Genomic DNA, 24,347 nt, shown 5'->3' on the forward strand with positions numbered 1-24,347 from the left:
CTGGTTTGAATTCTGATTTGATTTCTGATTTGAATGCTAGTTGGATTCTGGCTTACCTTCTGGTTTGAATGCTTGTTGAATCCTTCTTTGAATTCTGGTTTGAATGCTAGTTGGATTCTGGTTTGAATACTGATTTGAATGCTAGTTGGATTCTGATTTGGATTCTGATTTGAATGCTAGTTGGATCCTGGTTTGAACTGTGGTATGAATGATAGTTGGATTCTGGTTTGAATTCTGATTAGAATTCTAGTTGGATTCTGGTTTGAATTCTGATTTGAATTCTAATTGGATCCTGGTTTGAATTCTGGTTTGAATGCTAGTTGGATCCTGCTTTGAATTCTGGTTTGAATGCTAGTTGGATTCTGGTTTGAATACTGATTTGAATGCTAGTTGGATTCTGATTTGGATTCTGATTTGAATGCTAGTTGGATCCTGGTTTGAACTGTGGTATGAATGATAGTTGGATTCTGATTTGAATTCTAGTTTGAAGGCTAGTTGGATTCTGGTTTGAATTCTGATTTGAATGCTAGTTGGATCCTGGTTTGAATTCTGATTTGAATGCTAGTTGGATCCTGGTTTGAATTCTGATTTGAATGCTAGTTGGATTCTGGCTTACATTCTGATTTGAATGTTAGTTGGATTCTGGTTTGAATTCTGATTTGAATTCTAGTTGGATTCTGGTTTGAATTCTGATTTGAATGCTGGTTGGATCCTAGTTTGAATTCTGGTTTGAATGTTAGTTGGATTTCGGTTTGAATTCTAGTTTGAAGGCTAGTTGGATTCTGGTTTGAATTCTGATTTGAATGCTAGTTGGATTCTGGTTTTAATTCTGATTTGAATGCTAGTTGGATCCCGGTTTGAATTCTGATTTGAATGCTAGTTGGATCCCGGTTTGAATTCTGATTTGAATGATAGTTGGATTCTGGTTTGAATTCTGGTTTGAATGCTAGTTGAATTCTGGTTTGAATTCTGACTTGAATGCTAATTGGATTCTGGTTTGAATTCTGATTTGAATTCTAATTGGATTCTGGTTTGAATTCTGATTTGAATGCTAGTTAGATTCTGGTTTGAATTCTGATTTGAATCCTTGTTGGATTTAGGTTTGAATTCTGATTTGAATGCTAGTTGGATTCTGGCTTGCATTCTGGTTCGAATGCTAGTTGGATCCTGGTTTGAACTGTGGTATGAATGCTAGTCGGATCCTGGTTTGAATGCTAGCTGAATCTTGGTGTGAATGCTTGTATTAATTCTAGTTCAGTGCTGAATTGAATGCTCGTCTGAATACTCTTTGGCTGCAGATTGCTCTGTACTAAGTGTAACAGAGGATTCAGTGCAAAATTATTCACTGGGCACTGTGTTTGACAGAACTGAGTGTCTAGTTTTCAGATGCGCTGCTTCAGACAAAACCAAACAGTATACTGTATTTCTTGTGTTTTATCAAGGCCTTCTGCAGATCTGTCAAGGCAGATCAAATGTCAGCACCTGCATTAGCTTGTGTTTTAGTTTTCAAGGCAGGTTTTGAGTTACATCTGAATCCCAGAGACCAGAGTAAGAATCAATTAAGCCTTTGCAGCTCTATTGTATTATTATGCATATGAACATGAATAAATATAATCAAATTATTTTTCTTTCAACCTCAGATTACAACGACCTCCCACCAAGATAAAACGAACCCGCTCCACTCTAAATCACGTTTGTTTGTTACCTGTACTGAAGGCATCACAGATTGGCCTGTCTGATGAAGTGGAGAGATTAGAAATTGGAAGGTTAATGAAATTTTTATAAAGTGTCCATCTGGCAGTTTAAAGCTAGATTAAATTGACATGCGATAATTAGAATTAATTGACCTGTGAAATGATGCCGTCCCTGCACAGTTAGGGATTGATAAATAGAAGAGAAAGAGAGAGAGGGCGGTGGTGGTGGAGGGGGGGTGGCTGATAAAATTCTTCAGTGTCTGTGACGCATTTTAATGCTGAAATTTGAAGTTTCATGGGAATTAGTTTTCCTCTTCTCCTTCACAGGTTTAATGATAACACAAATTGCTTTTTTTTGCCGGCATTCAGTCTCTTATCTCCAATTGTTTCAGAAAAGTTGAACTCAAACAACAATTATACACACAAAACAACGATTATCTGTTTTCTGTTTCGAAAAGTTAAGGTGCTCCTTCCATCTTCCAGTCGTCTAACCAGTTTCAACCCATCTTCGCTGTTGAACGAGCAGCATCTAGACCCGTTTAATCACTTCCATGCAATGTTGATGGATTTGTGCTTTGTATATTGGTGAGGCACTTTAGTCAGACTCGATTTCAGTCCCTAACATTGGGTCCCAAACTCATTTTGGGGTATAATTCCATTTTCTCGTGTTGGTTCAGCTCCTGTTCTCCTTTACTGTCGGTCACATCTCTCACTTTGGAGCTTTAGCATTTTATTTTAGACCAAAAGAGAAGAACAAACTTTGGTTCAAATACTGAAAAAAGATGTTAGGACTACTGTAGGAAACAGTAGCTTTGGAGCTGATGCTTTTTTACCCAGGTTGAATTTTGATCATAAGCTAGGCCTTTCATGTGGGCTGCATGTGTCAATGTTGTTTCTTGTTGATGTCAAAACAAGAAAAAAACACATCTTTTTGATAATCATTATTTCTGCTAGCACCTCTAAGGGATTATAGTGGTATGTTAGTGCTAAGCTAGCGCTGGTGCACATGAACATGATTAAACATGGACATTAAAGCTTGTAAAATACATTGAATATGTTTTATTCAAAGTTTGGAATAGACATTAACATGTGTTTTCCGTGCATGTGTCAGTTTCATGGTGAACCTTTTAGTAAAGAGTCCTGGCATAGAGCTGCCACTGTTTTCCATTCCTAGCAACAAAACTGAAACTTGGTTAGACTTACTCACAGTAAGTGACATATCTAGAACTTCCAACATCTAGAACTTCCTTTCTCACAAGACTGGTCTTACTCAAAAAGATTGTAGTTAATCTAATGTGTAAGGCCTTCAGTTCAGCTCCTGAAGGCCTGAAGTTCTAACCAATGGGAGAGCTCACTTGGCTGTATCTAACTAGAAACCACTGAGGAAAATCCTGATTGATTAATTTTTCAACTCAAGGCTTCAGATTCCACCCAGAACACATGAACAAGAGTATCTTGACGGTACTTGCAGAATTTAAATATAACAAGTATAATTCCGTTAAATTACAGACATGTATTTTTTCAGTGCCTCTAATTCATTCGGCCTTGTAGTTTTAGTGCTCTCTGTCCACCATTGGTGAGGACACAGACGCACGTTCGAACTTAGACTGTAGAATGACAAAAGCGAACCCGTAGGCCTGCAGCATGCCAAACAGCTCATCAGATAATTTCGCCCTGCATGCCAAAGACGTTTATTGGAAATGTTTCATGAAACCAGCTCGGTGCCTCATTGCCATTCCGTGCACGCTCCTCCAGAAACGGCTGCTTGCTTTTATTCTTTATTGCCGCTCCCTCTTCTTCATAACTATCGTCGCCACTTATCTCCCTCCTGCGCCCCATGTTCATTTGGTCCACGTCCTCGCCTCTCGCCGGGAGACCGCACGGCTTGTATAATTCACAGCCGCGCGATTATGATTTGGTAAGGCGCTACCTTTACAGCTTGTTATTATGCTGATGGCTTTCTTTCCCCCCTCCGTTTTTGTGACATTGCATAAAGTGAAACGTAGCATGAAAATGTCATTAATATGCAAATGGCCGCGGGCTCTGAGTGCGGTTAAAGACAGCAGGCCTGTTCGGGCTCCTATTATCCCACTGGCACCCGAGTCGTCCCGCTGCGCAGGTGTTGTTAAAAAACAGGCCCGACGCCGATACATTAAATTAACGCCGCTCGGCGGTGAAAACGCATTCCACAGCTGTAGAGCTCTGACAATGGGAATAATGCACTGAGGCATTTGTACACAGATGTAAGAAGAGTAAGTACAGAGGAGAAAAGGTTCAAAAGGCAGGACAGCGAGCACCCCAAGGCAGCTGCTGGAGAGAAAACAGGGTGTCGGTGGGAGCGGAGAGTTTTGTTTTTTTTATTATTTATTATTTTTTGGCTCATTCTCTGGAAAAAAGTGAGACTTTCCCAGAAAAGGGAAGGACGCCGCAAGAACAAATTCTTAGAAATGCTTGAAGTTATCTTTAAAGTTAGTGCAAAAGAAGACTGGTGATAAAATATGAACCGTGGAGGAAAATGAGCGCTGCCTGCCTGACAATTAAAACGATAGTTCAACCAAAATAAATAATAAATAATAATAAATAAATAAAGGATAAATGAAGGGTACATAAATAAGGTGCACAAAATGTAGGCCTCAAGCTCTTTGGCAGTATTATGATTGTTTTGGTAGTCACAAAATAGAATGTTCAGTTTAATAAAATAAACATAAATAAGGTATAGAGTCACTCAAAAGCCTGGTTAAAAGTCTGAAATGACTTTGAACCACTTCAGTAAAATGATCCATATAAGACTTTGTTCATTAAAGTATTTTGGGACCTTTAAAGGCCTCTGCACAGTAAGTTATTGTTCAATTAAGTTTATTGTTTAGCTTTAACCCTCTATTGCACAATGTTGCCTCAGGGCAACAAACTCATTTTCCTCACTTTACAATAACATTATACAATTTTAAAGACAACGATAGGGTTAACAATAAAGGGAAGAGTTTGAGTAAGTCAATAAAAAGCATGTGCTTGGTCATACTGTCTCTTAGCAGGCACTTTTAAACCTCTTTTTTGTTAAGAGATTTTGCAGAAATATGTTTGTTGCCTAGAAGCAACATTGTGCAACAGTGGAATGGATTTCCATCACAAGCCAGGTCTCCCCACTTCAGGGAACGCGGCTCTATATCATTTCTTCCCATTGTTGCACAATGTTGCCTCAAGACAACATACTCCAAAAGGACCCCTGCAAACATTATTATGATTTTTGATTTTTTTTAATTGCTCTCATAATGCGTGCAGTAGAGGGTTAATAAACACATTCATTACTCGATTAATCGTCAGAATAATTGGTACTCAATTACTTATATGATTGATGGCCTTTCTTGCCATTTTTGGCACAAAATTGCATTTAAAGTGATAGTTTGACAAAAATAGATGAATAAATCCATAAATTATATCATTTTAGGCCTCCAGCTACTGTTCGTAACTATGTGACATGATTTTGTGTATTTGTGTGCGGTACAGTGTAAGAAACATGTGACCAACTGAGCTGTTGCTTTAAGAGATTATATGAGAGCTGCTATGATCACTCAATCAAAATCACTAAAAAAATTTAAATTAAAAAACTCTAAAAACTGAAAAAATTCTGAAAATTGACACATTGAAAATATCTTAAAAAAGAGAAAGATTTTGCTGATACCTGCAAATCCCTGAGACTGATTTACACACCCTTTTATATGCATTCATATATTTATTGTCAAATATATGTTTAGTATATAGTATAAATGTATATGTGTACATAGACTGTGAGTTTTATACATACATACATACATACATACATACATACATCATCTAAACCGCTTATCCTTCTGGGTCACGGTGGGGTGCTGGAGCCTATCCCAGCTGTCATTGGGCGGAAGGCAGGAGTTTTATAATGAGCTTAATTTTTGATTAAAAAACTTACTGTCCCTTACTTACTGATGAGTTTTAGTCCAGAGGCGGAACCTTATTTTAGCCACACCCCTGCTTTTTAGAGCAGGAAGTGAGACTGCAAGTAAAACACGGAACATCTTTTAGAAACTACAGATATTTGTGTCTAATAATCTAGAAATTTTTCATTCCACCTTAAACGCTGCAGCAGTTACATTGCGGTGCCTAAAAGTGCCAAAATGTAACTGCTGCACTGTTTAAGGCGGAACTGAAAATGTGAATAAGAATCCAACTGTACCCTTGTCAATAAGTGTCCATGGGAATCGCTATTAGCTCAATGCTAACAAACTACTAGAATCCCATTGGGATGCTAGCAGATATTAGCATTATCATTGAGGTGTTTTTTTTCCTCATATTTTGGCCAAATGTTTTACATTTATGGCCTGAATTGAAGGCCTAGCTCTAACATTCACAGTTCACCACTGAAAATATGTCGTTACTGTAAACCCTGTTAATAGTAATGACAGTAACTGCCTGGAAGCTCTGCTGCTCGTAAGTTACTGTAAATTTACAGTATATTTCTGTACATTACAGTAAAGTCATTTTTTTACAGTGCCTGTAGCTTTTAGGCTGAGTTGTAAAGCACACCTACTGCAGTGATTTCTTGAGCGAAATCTCCATGTTCTCTCCATTTGTGAGCAGAATTGTCCTGTATTTGACGGTCAGACAGTCAGATTTGAGTGAGCTGCTTTTATATTTCTCTATGGCGCGTCATATGCCTGTCAAATGGAAACCCATATATAAATCCCCAGCCATTCATCATTTACAGCTCTTCTGTAGGCCTATCCAAACTCGCTCTCCACCATCAATTCCCTTCCATCACTCCACTCTGCCTTCCTTTGTCAGATCGGGGCAGCGCCGACGTGTTTCCTGGATAAAGACGGCTAATAATTTATCCCACGCGGATTCGCCGAATGATCTGTCTCCGACACCGTCGAGGACACGCAGATAAAATCATTTTCTCACTCAGTGGTTTTCCATTTGCTTTTTGTGTGTGTGTCTGTGTGTGTGTGTGTGTGTGTGTGTGTGTGTGTGTGTGTAGTGTAGGAGGTAAATCTCAGTGGTGTAAAACCCAAAAGAAACAGAATGTGAGCTGGGTGGGCCACAGTTCATGCTGATTTAGCTGATAGCCTATTTATAACTTCATAAATGCCTGTAATGTTGTTGAAGGAAAACAGTGTATCTCTGATATAATAACTTTACAGTAATAGGGTAGAAAACACATTCTTCACTTTTAGTGGACATACATTTCTTACAGCTTCCATTCAGGAGACTCTCTTTCAGTTGCTCAAAGAAATCTGCAGGGATGTTTTTCCACACCACCAAAGTTCAGTCTTAGAAGTTGGTTGCATTTTTTGCTTCTCAAAGAAATCCCAAACGCATTCAGTGATTTTGAGTCCGGACTATGGGGTGGTCAGTCCATTGTTCTGAGAGCACCAGCAGCTTCTTTGTTTGATGTGTCTGATGTGCTTTTCTCAGTGAATCTTCTTGACAGCTACACATCCTTTCAGACTCATAGCGCTGAGTTGTCTTCTCACAGTGGAGGGATGGACAGAAACACCTGTGGATGTTTTCAGATCTGAAGCAGCTTGATTTTCTCCTCTCTCTCGAAGATGAAGGCTTAAGTGCTGTTTATCTGATAGGACAACAAGGTGAACAGTGTTGGTGATGTTCCAGGTGGTTGTTAGGAGGCCCATTTTCTCTGTAGCTTTTAATAGATTTTTTTGAACTCCAGTTTTGAAAACTCCTGTTTTTTTTTCACTTCTTTTCTCTTTCTTTATGCAAGTGGGTTGTCATAAGCTACACCACAACTAACACCTATTTCGTATACTTACTGGCCACTTTATTAGAAACACCTAACTTGGAGGTCTACAATATAGGTGTACAGTTTTGTTATAGACTGTAGTTCATCTGTTACACCATTTCTCAACCCCCTCAGGCTATTTATCACTGGTCAGCTTCCACAGATCCAGATATTATTTGGGTGGTGGATTGTCGACACAGCAGATTGGTAGTGTGGTGGTGCTGGTATGCGTGTTGATGGTGTTTTTACTCATCAATGTTTGACTGCCTGGTTAAGAGTGGTCCACCACCCAAAAATATCCAGCCAAGCGCGTCTCTGTGGTTAGAAACTGACCACTGATGAAGAGCTACTACACTCTCAGAAATAAAGGTACTAACCTGTCACTGGGGCAGTACCACTCTTGTCACTGGGGTGGGACCCTCAAGGGTACATCTCAGTACCTTTAGTCAGGGAACATAATTGTACCATAATCCATTGTTCTGTTTTAAAACATTTGGTTATGAAAAGGTACAAATATGAACTTTTCACCTGGGAAAACTTATGTAAGGTTCACAACTGGACATTAAACCAATGTTGTACCATTGAGGGAACATTTACATTGTTTGTACCTTGATAAATGAAAAAATGTACCTGTACAGAACCTTTATTTCTAACAGTGTGCAGTGCAACAACAGCAAGGTTGAGCTACAAGAGAGATGTTTCTAATAAAGTGGCCGGGTGAATATATGCTGCATTGCAAGTATTCTTTGGTCTTTGTACCTGGAGACTAAAACCTCTGCGTCTTCAGTGCATGCTGGCTTTTACATTGTGTAGCAGAAAGAATGAGGTTGCCATGGCCACTGAATAGCTTCCAGCAGTAAATACCTATTGGCCACCTTCTCTCTTCTTCAAGGGCCAAAAGAGCAAAGCGTCTTTGCGAGCGGAGATGCTGTTGTAAAAGCCGTAATGGCTTGTGTGGTGCAGGCAGTGGGCTGTTTTTAGATGAGCATTTTAAGGGCTGGTGTTTGCAGGTCCAGATTGAGCTTAGATTTGGATTCAATTACACTGTCAGAAGTGATTCTTCACAAATCCCCCTTTTCTTTTTGTCGAGGAGCAGGTTTAACACCTTAGACCCTGAGGGACTGTATGTGGTCCCACATTTTAGACCTGTTTATCTAAAATAAAAATGCTACTGAATGTTGGCAAAATACCATTCAATCTAGTGAGAAACTGTAGGTTTTGTTAGAATATGAAAATTTGTAGTGCTGTTCATTTCAAGTGAGATTTATTTCGTATGAATGCTCACACTGTTACAGTAGATGTCATGCAATCAAGGTAGCATGGTGGCGATTGTTTCCAAGCTGATTAGTGTTAGTTTTTAGTCTTGATTAGCCACAACAACATAGTCCAGTTCAGTAGCAAAGCAATTTAAACATATTAACGTTAAAGTAACAAATCTAAACTTGTCTGGCCTAGCAACAGTTGCTGTGGAAAATGCATTTGTGGGTGGAGCATGGATAGGTTCAGTTCCTCACTGTCATAACTACATAATTTATACATTAGTTTTATAGAAGCTACTGAATGATTCATGATGCACTGTAATAATAATAGACAAGAAATTTAACCATATAATAAATTTCTAGCAAAGATTACTTATTATTTGTGTTGCTTCATTTAGGAATTAACTATTTACTTAGGTCTAAATCAATATTATTCATTGTATTTTTATTTATATTATTCATTTCATCAGTTCATTAGCCAACTTTTCAAAAAGTTCATAGTAAAAGTTCATAGTAGTTACTGAATAATTAATACTCATGACAGAATAATTTATAGTAGATAATGCAAAGTATTGAAAAAAATATAATTAGTGAAATATGTATGTTACTAAATAATTTGTAGTAGTTATTGAGTAATTGATAGCAGTTACTGAATAATTTTATAGTGGTTACTGAATAATTATGTAGTAGTTACTGAGTAACTACTATAGATAATTACATAGTAGTTACTGAGTAATTACTGAATAATTACATAGTAGTGACTGAGTATGACTGAATAATTACATAGTAGTTACTGATTAATTGATATGTTATAAATTATTACATAATAGTAACTAAGTAATTGATAGTAGTTCTGCTGTAATTAGACAGTAGTTATTGAATAATTGCATAATAATAGCAGTTATTGTGTAATTGATAGTAATAAAATGATCATATAGCATTTACATTAATTGTGGTTATAGAATAATTACATAGTAGTTACTGAATAATTACACACTTACTGAGTATTAATAGTCATTATAAAATAATTACACAGTAGTTACTGAATAATTGGCATAGTTATGTAATAATTACATAGTAGTTACTGAGTAATTGATAAGAGTTACAGAATAATCTATAGTAATTACTGAGTTTATAGTAGAAAAATAGGTAGTAGTTACTGAGTAAAAGCAAAAACAATAAAAAAACATTGATGCAAATATACTAAAACAACAGTGTGTTGATTAAAAAGTCATTTAAAAAGTGAAGATTTGAAAAAAAAGGAAGAATTGATACAGCACATATTTTGTTGTTTAACCAGTAATTTGAATATACGTGTGTTTAGTGAAGATGAATGTGTATTAAATGTTGAAAACAGTGGAAAAATAAGACTGCAGCAAATAAACTTGTAGGATGGTGAGTACTTTCCTGACAATTTCCCTGACAAACATTTGCTGACGAATCACCAGAGAAACGACAAAGATTTCCTCTCAAGAGCACAAGAAACCTTTTAGGAGTATCACCACGAGTATCGGGATATTAGCCTGGGTGCCACTTGTTATCAGATTGATAAGAAAATCGATGACATCGCTCATCCCTGCTGATCAATACTGCATCAGCAGCTCTTTCCTCCACCTCATCCTAATCCCCACAGAGATGCACTCCTACTGCCCCCTACAGGCCCGATCAGTCACTGCATCACTGAGTGAGCAGCAGACTCGGAGCTGTGGACTGGTTCGTACTGGGGTTACTGCAAGGTTATTTAAAGCACTTTCTCTGAGTGCCTTTATTTTTAGAACCTGCATTGCAGATGAGACATAGGCAGCCATCTCTGAACCCGCCCAGATATACATACATTAACAGAGAGACAGAACGAAACGAGATATTATAGAGATAATGCTTTAAACAGTGATGCAGTACCTTAATTTTACAGATGTGTGGTTACAGAAACATTGGCCTAAAGATGCGGATTACAATTGGATAGCTTTTACATTCAAAAGTATGTTCTGTGAGGTTTAGGCCTTTATAGTTCACCCTGTATGTTTACAGAGAGAGAGAGAGAACCAGCATTGAACTGGACTTCAGTGGAACTAAACTGAATTCAGAGCAGCTGATCTCTCTCTCTCTCTCTCTCTCTCAGGAATTCATTACACTTCCAGCATTCTTGGAAAGTCTTAAACCTGCTGATGCAATCATAAAATATTTTTGGCCAAACAGAAGAGATTCATTTTGGTAACCTGCCCAGCAAAAGCCTCACAGTTACTTTAAAGGGCCGATATGGTGGAAAACTGAATTATCTTCGCTCTTTTGAAAGAAGCGGTTTGCTTTAACATGTAAATGCTGTTCAAGTTTCATTCAGTCCATACAAACAAAGCTGCAACCTGTTTTGTATTCACTGTTTTTGTGATGTCACACAAACCACCTCATTTACATATACCAGCCTATTCGGCCTACGGCAGTTCAGCCTTGCCTATTCACGCTTAACACAGTGTTTCAGTGCCAGACTGCTTTTGGAATGAGGCACAAAACAGGGCAGCCAATCAAAACTGAGCTCATTTACATATGTACGCAAATGTTTTTTGCCCGTATCGGGTGTTACGCTTTTCCCTGATGCCAAACAGGTGAGGACTGTCATCTCCCCTTATGTTAGAGAATCTCTGTTGATACTTAAAGAGATGTGTTTAGAGTGCCGTTACTGGGAGATACTGGCCGAGTCCGAAACTGAAGGCCGTTGTCTCGGCATGTTGTGCTGCCTGTGCTGTCTCATAAGTCAGTGCCTCAGAAGGCAGCATTGCGATGAAGGTACCTGTGACCAATTGTGTCTGAGATGCATTTCGAAAGCGGTAATACATCACGTTTTTGACATGCGTGGCTCTAAAGTGGTGGCCCAGAGTGGCCAGGTACTGCTCCCGAAATCTGATTGGCCACAAAACAGATGCCATCCCAAAATTTCTGCCACACCATTAGCTTCCACTTGGCTGTGGGATATGTGATTGCGCCATTTAGAGGAGAGAACTCTCAACCCCTGCGCTAGCATGTTCACCCCCCAGAACCCCATCACAATCTCATTGCAACCAGCAAAACAGCTCTCCCCTACTCACACTTTCTCTTAGTGAGTAGTATCAGCGAACGGTGGAACTGACATCCAATCCTCCATCCCCAGTCGCATGTACTGACATCACCCCCGCCCTGCCACCCCAAGTAAAATTCTCTAGAACCAACACTGGTCGTTACCAGATATGACAGCTTACTGTTAGCTGTTAACAGTTAGTATCTTTTACCCAGAAAAAGTCTTTTCAGAAGGCTAACATGCTGAACTTTTATAGCCAAAATAAAAAGTATTTGTGCTCAAATCAGTCCCTTCACTGTGTCACTGATGGTGTTTTCTACTATTTTTCATAACCATATCAGTGTTGGATTATGGGGTATGTAGGCAGTGAAGAATACTTCCAAAAATGTCCAAATAAGGAACCTCAGCAGGCAGCGTTTTATATAAACAGTTCATTCGGACACAACCGGATGCCTTCCTGCCTCAGAATAGACGGCTCTCGCATTTCCGCGCTCATTCATGAGGAAGTGTAAATAGCAGCATTAAATGACATCCGGTCGCACTGTAAACAATGGCTGATACTGTCTGGAACATCGCTGCGTTCCTAAATGCACCAATAATTCAACTAAACAGCTTCACCTGAGTTTCTTTATCATGTTGAAAAATATTCAACTTCAGCTGAAAAGCTCTGGTCGTCTTCTAAGTAGTGACTGAAAAGGTAACGGTGGAGGTAAAACTGAACTGGAGGCTGAACGCAGGGCTGTACAGGCTGGGCAGTTGGACAGTTTTGCTCCGATTTGTGATTCAAAGCATTTATCTGCTCGAAGATAAACATTAATTCACTGGTGTATGTACCATCCTGGATACTGTTATCACTGAGGTTTGCTTAACAACCTTGAGAAATAGACACCCCCACTGTAGCTTGGTTGTGAACTAGAGTAGTTCACTTTAATACAATGCTGTGTCTCTTTGCTAGTTGTGGAGTTGAGGGCATTCGCTGACATGACTAATGTTTTACAGGAGCTGAGTGGGAGGAATTAAACACAATAAGTGCTGGTTTCTTTAGTCTATCCATTTAGGGATGTGTGATGTAGTGTTAGCGTTGAACATGAAGATCCACTCCGCTTCTTCGCTGCTTTGCAAAATTTGTCTCAGGCAGATTTCCTGCAGATTCTCTTTCAAAAACGCATTATTTCCAGCGCTGACTTCTGCAGGGTCATATAGTTGTTGTTTTCAACTTTTGTGCTTCAACCAAGCCAAACTAGCCTTTCCGCCTATGTTGGAGACACTACCAGACATGCCAACTGCTCTCCTGTTGGCCATGCTTGAGACTTGACCGAGATAAAATTTTTGAGGGAGGCTGAAAACGAGCGACCCTCCATTGCTGCTCTGCTAAACGGTGCAAGCAGAAGTTCAATAACATGATTTACAGCCAGATGTGTCGACGCAGTGACTGCTAGAAAATCGATACTGTCTGGGTCGGCAGCGTTTTAGACACTCATAGAGTGACTCTCAGCCAATCACATTGCAAGGTGGGGACTAACTGTGATGTCCACCTTGTTCCTGCACCCCATGATGCTTTGAGTGACTTATGGACAGAACGTCTGGTAAAGCAAATAGACAATACATTACGTTCTTGTGACATCCTAACATGAAATGTGGGAATAAATAAATATTTATCAATTTATCAATAATCTTTATTGTTAAGATGCTTAAATGCTTGTGTGCTGACGTTTGTAGCTTAATCGATCTGTCAGCAAAAACCTGAACCTGCGTGAGAGACTTTATTTACTTGTAGCTCTCATGAATGGCTCATGCTAATGCTAAGTCCACTGTTTAACTGTGTTTGGACTGAGAGTCAGGTACAGGCAGAAAACCATGCAGCAATGCCGTAACACAGGAGTGTCTAACTAAAACCAGCGCTATGATCGTGCTCCTCATAGTTTCACCACTGTAGCTAGCTATTTTAGCATCAAAGTTAACTGGATTAGCTCAGTGCAATATGGGATTTTAATCACGGCTCTAAAATACAGACATTTTAACCTTATAACAGTCGTATAAGCAAACTTCCTAACGTTGTATGTCTCTTGAAGACTTTGAAGTCTGTCTTTTGTTATTGTAGCATAAGCCTGATAGCTGGTTAGTCAAAGCCACATTCACGTGAAGCTCTGTGCTATTTATGCTCGTAGCATTGATTTTCTAGCTGTGATAGACATTTAGTCTATTAAAACAATAGCTTAATAAGTAAGCACACTTTCTTTGACTTCACTAAAACAAAATGACACTCCTGTTCCAAGATTGGATATACAGCCATAATCCTGAAACACAGTGTTGTGGTGAAAAATAAGGCGGATATTCCGCTGTTATTAAACGGAGCAGCGGCGGAAAGTTCCATCGCCATCAGCAGCAGCTGCAGTGCACCGCAACGGTGGAATCAGCCAGATGTCGATGCTGAAGTGCTAAAGCCAAATGTCTCAGATGCAACCAGTAGACTTATTATACAACAGAAATATTAAGGGTACAGAACACCCTGCTGACTTCCACCTTAAACAAACAACACGGCTAAACTGTCCTGTGTTGATCAGGCTACACACTGCCGTCAGCAGAGATGTGTGGGCTGCTTGTATAAAATCATTGAGTGCGGCTACATGCACTGAATAATCTGATCATAATTGGATATCTGCAGTTATCCGATTATTCAGATGGTCATGTAAACACCATACTCCAATCCGATTAAGAAATCTGATAAAGAGAGCTGGATTTCAGCTCCGTCATCAGATTTCTCAGTGCATGTGAACTCTTACTCTGATTTCTTTCGGATTTCTCAGTCTGCACATGTGCGGAACAATTCTCAACGAAATGAAGGATTTAAATATTCTTCATCTCCTAGACGATGTATGTTTGTATTTTCAGGTGAAGTGGGTCGATGTTTTTTTTAAAAAAGCCGCAGCATGAAGTTGAGTTTTACATTACGTTTATGTCACGTCTTCTTCTGTCAGTTTATTCGCTGGTTGCAAAGCAGAAATCTGGTTACTGTCTGACTCATGTTGACCCGGAGTTTCCCATTATCTGATTACTCAAGTGCACGTAAGCATATTGATCAGATTACTGACAAAATCTGATTTTCTGCAGTTATCGGATTATAAAGTGCATGTAAACACACTCAATGTTAATCTTGGTCAAGTCAGATGTGCCCTGCCCTCCCCACTACATCCTGCTTTAGTAATGTTACAAATGCACTTATAATAGACAAACAGACAAATGTTTAAAGGGTTCTTTGCATCATGAAAGGGTTCTTTAGATTGGTGGAGACTGTGCTATAGATGGTGCTATATAGAACCCTTTTCAGAAAGGTTCTATATAGAACCGTATAAAACACATTCTCTATCAATCTAAAGAACCCTTTAAAAAATAAAGCGTTCTTTGAGTGTTCATGGCTCTATATAGAACCATTTTCTTTACTAAAGAACCCTTGAAGAGCCATCTTTTTAAAGTGTGTAACAATAGAAAAATCTTTTTTGGTGCTATATAGAACCCTTTTGAAAAGGGTTCTATATAGAACCATCTATAGCACATTCCATTCAACCATTTAAGCATTTAACAGTGCAAAGTACCCTTTAATCACGCAAAGGGTTCTTTGAGTGTTCATGGCTTTATATAGAACCATTTTCTTTACTAAACAACCCTTAAAGAACCATCATTTTAAGAGTGAAAGCAATGATTCTATTTAGAACCATGAGTTCTATATAGAACCATCTCATGCTGAAATTGTTCTTTGCATGGTCAAATGGTTCTTCAGACTGATGGAGAATGTGCTGTATGTGGTTCTTTTACAAAATGGTTCTATGTAGCACCAAAAAGGGTTCTTCTATTGTTTCAAGCTTGACATCATAACAATAGCACAACCCTTTTTGGTGCTATATAGAACCATTTTTTTAAAAAAGGTTCAGGATAGAACCATATACAACATGTTCTGAATCAATCTGAAGAACCAGTTAAGCATGAAATGGTTCTAGAACTCATGGTTCTAGATAGGACCATTCCCTTCACCAAAGAATCACCTTTTTTCAGTCATTTTCAGTCATTTTCAGTTCAGCCTCAGATTGTCTGTGATTTTCTGCAGTTCCTTTGTGTCAGTCTGACTGGATTCAGTCCAAACACTAAAATATACAGTTACGTCTAAAAAAGCGAGTTTACTTTAATCATCTCTGACGAGGCTGAAGTTTTTAAGTCCCTGAGTGAACGCGGTGGCGGCCCACTCTGCAGGCCTTCTTTCAGACTTTGAACAGTCTTGTCAGAGCTCCACAGCAATTACCGTGATTCCCCGTCGCCGGCTGATTCACCGCTAACTGTGATAAATTGCGGCGCACGCAGCGAGAGCCCCTTTTAAACACCACTTGACGAATTTGTTTTGCTTCTCCCAGAAAACTTTGGAACAAAACATATCGACTCCTGCACAGCTGAGGGCTTTTACGGTCAGCTTTCAGAGGCGTTTCGGAGAGCCGCTTTCGGATTAGCAATGCTAGCCCGCTAAAGCTAACGCTAAGGCTCCTCCAAACTGGCCCATGAGCAATGACTCGTCACAGGGGGGCCAGCCAGATATCTGACCTCCAATGACCTTTTCATCTTTCTTTTTCTGTTCTTTCATGACAAGCCTGGGTGTAGTCTCTCTCTCTCTCTCTCTCTCTCTCTCTCTCTCTGTGTCTCTCTCTCTGCCTCTCTCTTGCCCTTTCTGCTTCTCAGCCATTCTCTTCAGAGGTAGCATCCATCTCTCTTCTATTATCTATTCCACTCCCTCTGTCTCTCCCTCCATCTTTTCAAAGTGTGGCCTCCAGCACTTCACCCCGCTCTCTCTCTCTGTCCGTCTCTCTCTCTCAGTCTCTCTGTCAGTCTCTCTCTCTTTCTCTCACTCTCTCTTTTTCGTTCTCCAGGGCTATTAATTGTCCTTTAGGGCAGAATAAGCCCAGACAGCCCTCGTTCTCTCAATTACACTGAGCTGAGTGTGGTGACAGAGAAAGAAAGAAAGAGACAGAGAGAACGAAAGAGACAGAGAGAACTGTTCCTTAGTTTTTAAAATAGAGAGAGATTTACTATTCCTTTTGTTTTAGAGAGAGAGAGAGAGAGAGAGAGAGAGAGAGAGAGAGAGAGAGAGAGAGAAAGGAGAGAGATTTGTCTGTGTGTTTCTTAGTGGAGTTGAACAATCGCCCACCTGTGTGGTCTGATGCTGTTTCTTCTTCTGCCTTGATCTGGCGCCCACTGCTCGCCCATCTCCTGGACCAATCTGACCACCATGGAGCTTCCTGCTGTACAATGCTGGGCAAACCTAACCGGCATGAACTGACCTTCCTGATGCTGCTGCTGCTGCACAGACTCAAACTATTCAATCAGAGCCTTTGCTTCACCTGCTTTTCCCTTTTACTGCATTTTAATATGTTGTATTAAAGGTAAAACCTTATTCTCTGCTCATTTGTGTTTTTGTTTTGCTATCCGGTGTCGACCAGAGGAGGATGGGTTCCCCTTTTGAGTCTTGGTTCCTTTCAAGGTTTCTTCCTCTTACTCTTAGGGAGTTTTTCATTGTCACTGATACCACTGGCGATGCTTATAGGGGCTCAGACCCACATTTTTCTGTTAACCTGCTTGGTGACAATGCCTGTATGCCTTGAATGACTTGATTTACTTTATTTCCAATAAAGCGGCCAGTGAGTGGAAGTACAAGGGAGGTGTTTCCAGTAAAGTGGCCAGTGAGCGGAGGTACAAGGGAGGTGTTTCCAACAAAGTGGCCAGTGAGTGGAAGTACAAGAAAAGGGTTTCTAATAAAGCGGCCAGTGGAAGTACACAAGGAAGGGGTTTCTAATAAAGTGGCCAGTGGAAGTACAAGGCAGGTGTTTCCAATAAAGTGGCCAGTGAGTGGAAGTACAAGGAAAGGGTTTCTAATAAAGCAGCCAGTGGAAGTACAAGGTAGGTGTTTCCAATAAAGTGGCCAGTGAGTGGAAGCACAAGGAAAGGGTTTCCAATAAAGCGGCCAGTGGAAGTACACAAGGAAGGGGTTTTTAATAAAGCGGCCAGTGGAAGTACAAGGCAGGTGTGTCCAATAAAGTGGCCAGTAAGTGGAGGGACAAGGCAGGTGTTTCTAATAAAGTGGCCAGTGATTGGAAGTACAAGGATGTGTTTCTAATAAAGTGAACAGTTAGTGCAGATACATTGAAAGTGTTTCTTATAAACTGGCCAGTGAGTGGAAATACAAGGCTTGTTGTCATGGTTCCTGTTGCTATTAACTCTACTTCTAGTGTTACTAACGTTGAATACGTTCACCTACACTGTGTTCAGCTTTCTAAACTCTGGCAGTGTTATATTTAATACAGTCACGATAATGAGGAATCTTGAGAGAGCGAGACTAATATGAAATGAAGGGGAGCTCGTAAAAGAGCGAGAGACAGAGATACAGAATTAAAGAGAAGAAAGAAAGAAGAAAGACATAGAGGGGATATTTCTGGCCCCCTGCTCACTTGGTTGCCGTAGGCATCAGCTCTTTGTTGAAACAGTGGCCCGTGAGGCTTCAGCACTAATCGATGGACAGCTCCAGCCCACCACCATTGATCAACAATTTATAAGGCATTGATTTGCAGCCCGCTGGGACTCGTTAGCTTCTGCATCAGAGCTGCTGCTATTCAGCAGCCCACAATTACATCAACATGCTCGACACACTCCACCACGCAGCACATACACACACGCGCTACGACTGAGTCCCAAATGACGCCCTGTGTGCTGCACCAAGGGTGAATGGAGTTCAATTACTATGTAGTGCACAAGTGGAAGAAATGATGAAAAAAGCCCACAGTGAAATAAGTGATGCACTGAATTTACTTGGTTCTAACGTGTCAATGATTTCCAAATGAATAACATATAAATAAGTTTTACATCAGCACAATACAGTCTGAAACTGTTTCTAATAAAGTGGCCAGTCAGATAAAGCACAAGGAAGGTGATTTGAATAAAGTGGCCAGTGAGTGGACGTACAAGGGAGATGTTTGTGATAAAGTGGCCAGTGAGTGGACGTACAAGGGAGATGTTTGTGATAAAGTGGCCAGTGAGTGGAAGTACGTCGGAGGTGTTTCTAATAAAGTGGCCAATGAGTGGACATACAAGCAGGTGTTTCTAGTATAGTGGTCAGTGAGTGGAAGTACATGGGGATGTTTCCTATAAAGTGGCCAATGAGTGGAAGCACACTGTGGTGTTTCTAACAAAGTGGCCAGTGAGTGGAAGCACATGGAGGGTGTTTCCAATAAAGTGGCCAGTGAGTGGAAGCACATGGAGGGTGTTTCCAATAAAGTGGCCAGTGAGTGTATCTTTGACAAATAAACACAAACTCATTCACATTGCGACAGAACGCTGCAGTTATGAGTAACTGGACAGGACGGGAAATGAAGGATGGACAGACTGGTGGATGTGTGTTGTGAGCAGAACGGTATAGATCTTTGTAATGAGAGCGCTGGAGCTTTGACATTTTGGATCTTTCTATCTGTTGTGCGCATGTGGGGATTATAAGCAGATCCATCGCTCTGAAAGACAAATCCACGGGGGCAGACGAGTGAAACGGATGGAGCGCAGTTATCCATCTCTCCCTTCTTCCCCTCATCTCTCCATCATGTGTCATTGGCCACCGCAGTCAGGATTTCTCTGGTTGTTATTTTAGAACTCTGATGTTCTCCTCGTAGTAAAGGTACAGAGAGATCCAAGGGGCGTTTGGGGGCTGCGGAGGCTGAGCCCTGCCTTTTTACCCTCAGACTGTACAAGTGTCCTCATGGTCAGCGTGTATGATAATCACTTTTAACAAGGCCATTCTTCAGCAACAGTCTCAGCGAGGTGAGGCTTCGCCAAAAATTGGAGCTCATGGTTTCAGGTCCACAACCTCCATTACTCCTGAGATGTCTGGTCCAGTACCGACCACCTCTAGAGATTTCCCCTTAGGAACTCTGATCTGTTATGGCTGCATGCATCACCAATTACGGCTTCGAGACATCTATGGTAAGAAGGTATTACCTTTCCGCCGCATTGTGGTTCAATTTGGGTCGTTCCTCTTGGTAAACCGCCTTCAATTTACCAAGATCCCTCTGATCCCACTCGCAATTTCAAGATCCTCCATGAATTTTCAATGGGATTCAACCCAGAAGATTGGCTAGGTCATGCAAGCGCCTTCACCTTCCTTTTGGAAACACGTCTAAAGCCATTTTGCCTGTATATTTGAAATCACTGAAACGTCCATCTTCTCCCTCAGATACTGTTTTTTGGCCACTAAGATTCACCTCTAATATCTCCCAGTATGTCGTCCATTAATGTTTTCTCCAATGATGTTCAATGCTCCAGTGCAGAGAACCAGCTCCATGATGCTCCCACCTTCATACTTCACTGTGGGCGCCCTTGGGATTGTACACTCTGCCCTTCTTTCTCCAAACATGATGGGCTGAATTCCTCCAAAGGGTTCTTTTTGTTTCTTCTGACAAGAGTTTTGATTTGTCTAAATGCTTGGTAGAAATGTTAGATGCTCATCTGTGTGCTTCTTTTTTAACCACGAAGTTTTGCGTGGGGTGTAGGAACAGAGATGATTGAGCTTCTCTGCGTAACGGTTGTTCCTGCTCCAATGAGGTCGTCCTGCATCTCTTCTCGAGCGATGTTGGCTTCTCTTATACCTTCCTTATCATTAGTCTGATAGCGTGTTGTGAAGATTTGCGTGGCGCATCTGTCCAAAGACGATGAAGTGCATGAGAGCGTTTCTTATTTCCAGCATGTAAGGACTGTTAGGTGTCTCAAGGAGGTGTCTTAAACATGAACCCCTAGATCTTTTTGATTGCTTTTAAAGTTCTTTTAAAGCTGAAAGATTTAGATTTATCATGAATCTAATTTTTAGATTAAAAAACACAAAGAGTTTTAATATGTGGGCGGAGGCTTATTTTAGCCACACCCCTGAATTTTAGAGCAGGAAATGAGACTACATCCCTGTCCCTTATGGCCACATGGTGAGCAGTTAGATCCCGCTGTGTTGAAGTAAATGTGTCCCAAAGTCTGAAGATTAGTGTGTAATGTCAAGAATCATCAATACCAAACATATTTTTGGGAATTAAGTAACTATTTTGTGTTTTAATAATAATATCATGATTTTATGTGTTCAGCTGTTCAAAGCTGTGTTTGTTAGTCATGCACTGGCTAGCATTTTTGAGTTCTGCTCAAAATGAGCTAAAATTGTCACTAATGAAACAGTCACTACCAACAATTGGTAAAGTTTCGGTAGTGATATGATTGTTTTGGTAGTGTTTAGTCTAGTCTAAAGTTTAGTCTAAAGTTTAGTCTACAGTCCAAGTCAGTTTAAAGTCCCAAATGTGTTTTAAGCTCTGATTTTGAACCAATTTGACAGAATGATGCATATCAGTCAAAATGGATTTATATTCATTATATATATTTAATTAATATATATTATACATATACATGTTCCAATAAGGCATTTGAATACTTTCCCTCTATCCTCACATCTTTGTTCATAAAAGACATTACGTGTATAAATGTGAAATTATATATATTAAATATATATATATATATATTTTACATTTATATATATATATTATATATATATATATATATATATATATATATATACACACATATATATTACGCTAAAGTCGTGTTCATGTTGCCCTTTTTCCCCCCTGAGCGCCAGCCCCCCACACTGTCAGTGCACTGGCCTGTGTAGGTGTTTTCAGGTGTCCTGCAGAACTATTTCCTCATCCTGCTGGTGCAGTACTCCGTCTTGGTGGTGATGGTGTGTGTGTGTGTGTGTTTGTGTGTGTGTAGCAGTCAGTGCAGCGGTGAAGGACGGCTGTGCAGGCCGCCAACACACACACTCATTCAGCCGGAGGAGCGATGGATTCTGAATCTAACTTTAAACACTCTGACCAAAGCGCGTGGACAGATGAGCCGCCGCTGACGAGGCTACAGCTGCAGAGTCCAGATAAGAACTCACACTCACCTGTTCTACTGCAGCACTGACTGACCACAGATTAATGAAACAACAGCAGGACAGGCAGATGGACACTGCACAGGTGAGTCTGTGATGAGAGGCGTGATTTCAGCGATTTAAGGGAAAAGCATAGTGCAAATAGCTCAGATCATCACTTACACTCACCTTAAACTGAGCTGAGAGGTGATCCGTACTTTTAGAAAACACTGACCTGATGATGCAGCTGTGCACGACTGCTCAAATGTGTGCGAGTCATGTTAATAAGCTTTTGTTACTTTACTGTTTATACAATAAAGTAAATAGTTATACAATGTTGATGTTAATATTAAAAACCTTTAATATGTTTATTCAATGTATTTTTGAGAACAATGATAAGTCGTCAAATGATGAATGATATACTGCAATTAATGATTTAAATAAAATCTCTGTATATGGACTATATTAGAACTTCAGTCTGGATATTAGTTTTATTAGATCTTCATTCTGAATATAACTTTCATAAGAACTTCATTCTGGATATTAATTTATTAGATCTTCATTCGGGATATTCATTTCATTAGAAATTTATTCGGGATAGTCGTTTTATTAAAACTTTGTTCTAGATATTAATCTAGTACAATTTTATTCTAGATATTACTTTAGTAGATCTTCATTCTGAATATAACTTTTATAAGAACTTCATTCTGGACATTAATTTATTAGAACTTTATTCTAGATATTAATCTAGTACAACTTTAGTCTATACATTACTCTAGTAGATCTTCATTCTGGATGTTAATTTTATTAGATCTTCATTCTGGATTTTAATTTTATAAGAACTTTATTCTGAATATTAATCTAGTACAATTTTATTCTAGATATTAATCTAGTAGAACTTCATTCTGGATATGAATTTTGTAAGAACGTCATTCTAGATATTAATCTAGTAGAACTTAATTCTGGATATTAATTTTATTAGATCTTCATTCTGGATATTACTATTATTAGATCTTCATTCTAGATGTGCTACAGGATTCTCAGAATATCTTTGTAGAATTTCAGCTCTGAATGTTTTATTTTTTCTAATACCTGAAATCATGTTATACATTTATCTGTAACCAAGCTGGTTTCACATGACCACCCTGACTCTGAGCTGCTGAGTGGTGCTGTATGAACAGGGCAGTTTACAGTGGAGGGTCTCTGGTTGTTTCAGTGAATAATGGCTACAGGGCTGTGTTACAGGTGATAGTCAGTATAATTTCTTCCTCCACAGCCCAGACTTTCTGAAACCACATGGTTTGTTTGCAGTGCTATTCTGGGCTCAGATGAGAGGTGTTTGGTATGGGCCTCAGCTCGGCCGCCCTGGGGCACTGAGGGTGAATGATAAAAGGCCGCACTCCTGCCCTCGCTATCCCTCTCTCACTAATGGGGGGCGTCTCAGTGCACCGGGCCGAACAGCTTGCCAAGCATATATGGGGTAAAGGGTCTAATTGCAGAATCACAGCACCGTATGGTTAGAATCCACTGCTCTATCCATCATGTGGAGTGATTTCATCTAAATACTCAGACTGTGACACATTTGCAAGCTTTAAAGCGACGGTTTGGTGAAATGTCTAATTTGCACAATTGTCTCTTTTGCCCAAATGTAGTCGATCACCAAAGGCAAGTTTGCTTCTTTAGTTTAGCACTGACACTATGAAGCTAATGTAGCTATGTTCCATTGTTAAAGGAACATTCAGGCTAGATTATAATGTGCATTTCTCATGTAATGTATTTCTGTAATGCAGCATTTTTTCACTCAGCCTCATCAGGTTTATAGAATTCACAAGTTTGTATCGTCAGTGTTCTCTCACTACAATACCCAGCATGCACTGCACAAATACAACCTACAACCACTGGGATCCCTGTGGTGTCATGCAGTCAGCACTGCTAACCACTGAGCTATAGGTTAATAAATACAACCGAGCTAGGGTGAATGTGACTCTTACCTTGTTCATCAAACAAAATCAGAAAGAAAATAGTGATTCTATCTTTATTCAGCACAAAATTGATACCAGAGACACACTTTTAACCCTTTAAACTGGAGAAAAGAAGCCAAACGGAAGCTAAATGTCTAGACTGCTAGGAAGCCGCCTTGCTAATATTAGTTTTTAGCTTGTTCTCCTCATTATAAATCTTTTATATCATTGGAGTAATCTGCTCTCATCATTGTAATGATGATTTGAAGACAGTTACTACATTTATACAGTTGCAGTAAGATATTCGGCCTCCTAGCCGTAGCATTAGCTACCTGGCTTTCTTTTGTATCCACCAGATAATGAAAAAAAGGCCCTTTAAAACGGCTTGCTCATGAAAATCCACTCCAAAGCAACTGTAGCTTTTCAAAAGTTCCTCCCACCTTCAAGATACATCATAAGAGGGGGCTTTCCTAGTCTTTAAACTGGACAAACTGATTTTAGTGACTACTGGAGCATCAATGTAGGTGTTGAGTAGACATGCTTACAATGGATGTAATGTATCATTTTGCCCAGAGATCTTTTAAAAGCATCACACATGAAACTTTCATTCAGTTCTACAAGATTCTACATTGGCTGTCAAAATTATT

The sequence above is a fragment of the Colossoma macropomum genome, unplaced genomic scaffold, assembly GCF_904425465.1.
Source record: "Colossoma macropomum unplaced genomic scaffold, Colossoma_macropomum, whole genome shotgun sequence".
NCBI lineage: Eukaryota > Metazoa > Chordata > Actinopteri > Characiformes > Serrasalmidae > Colossoma > Colossoma macropomum.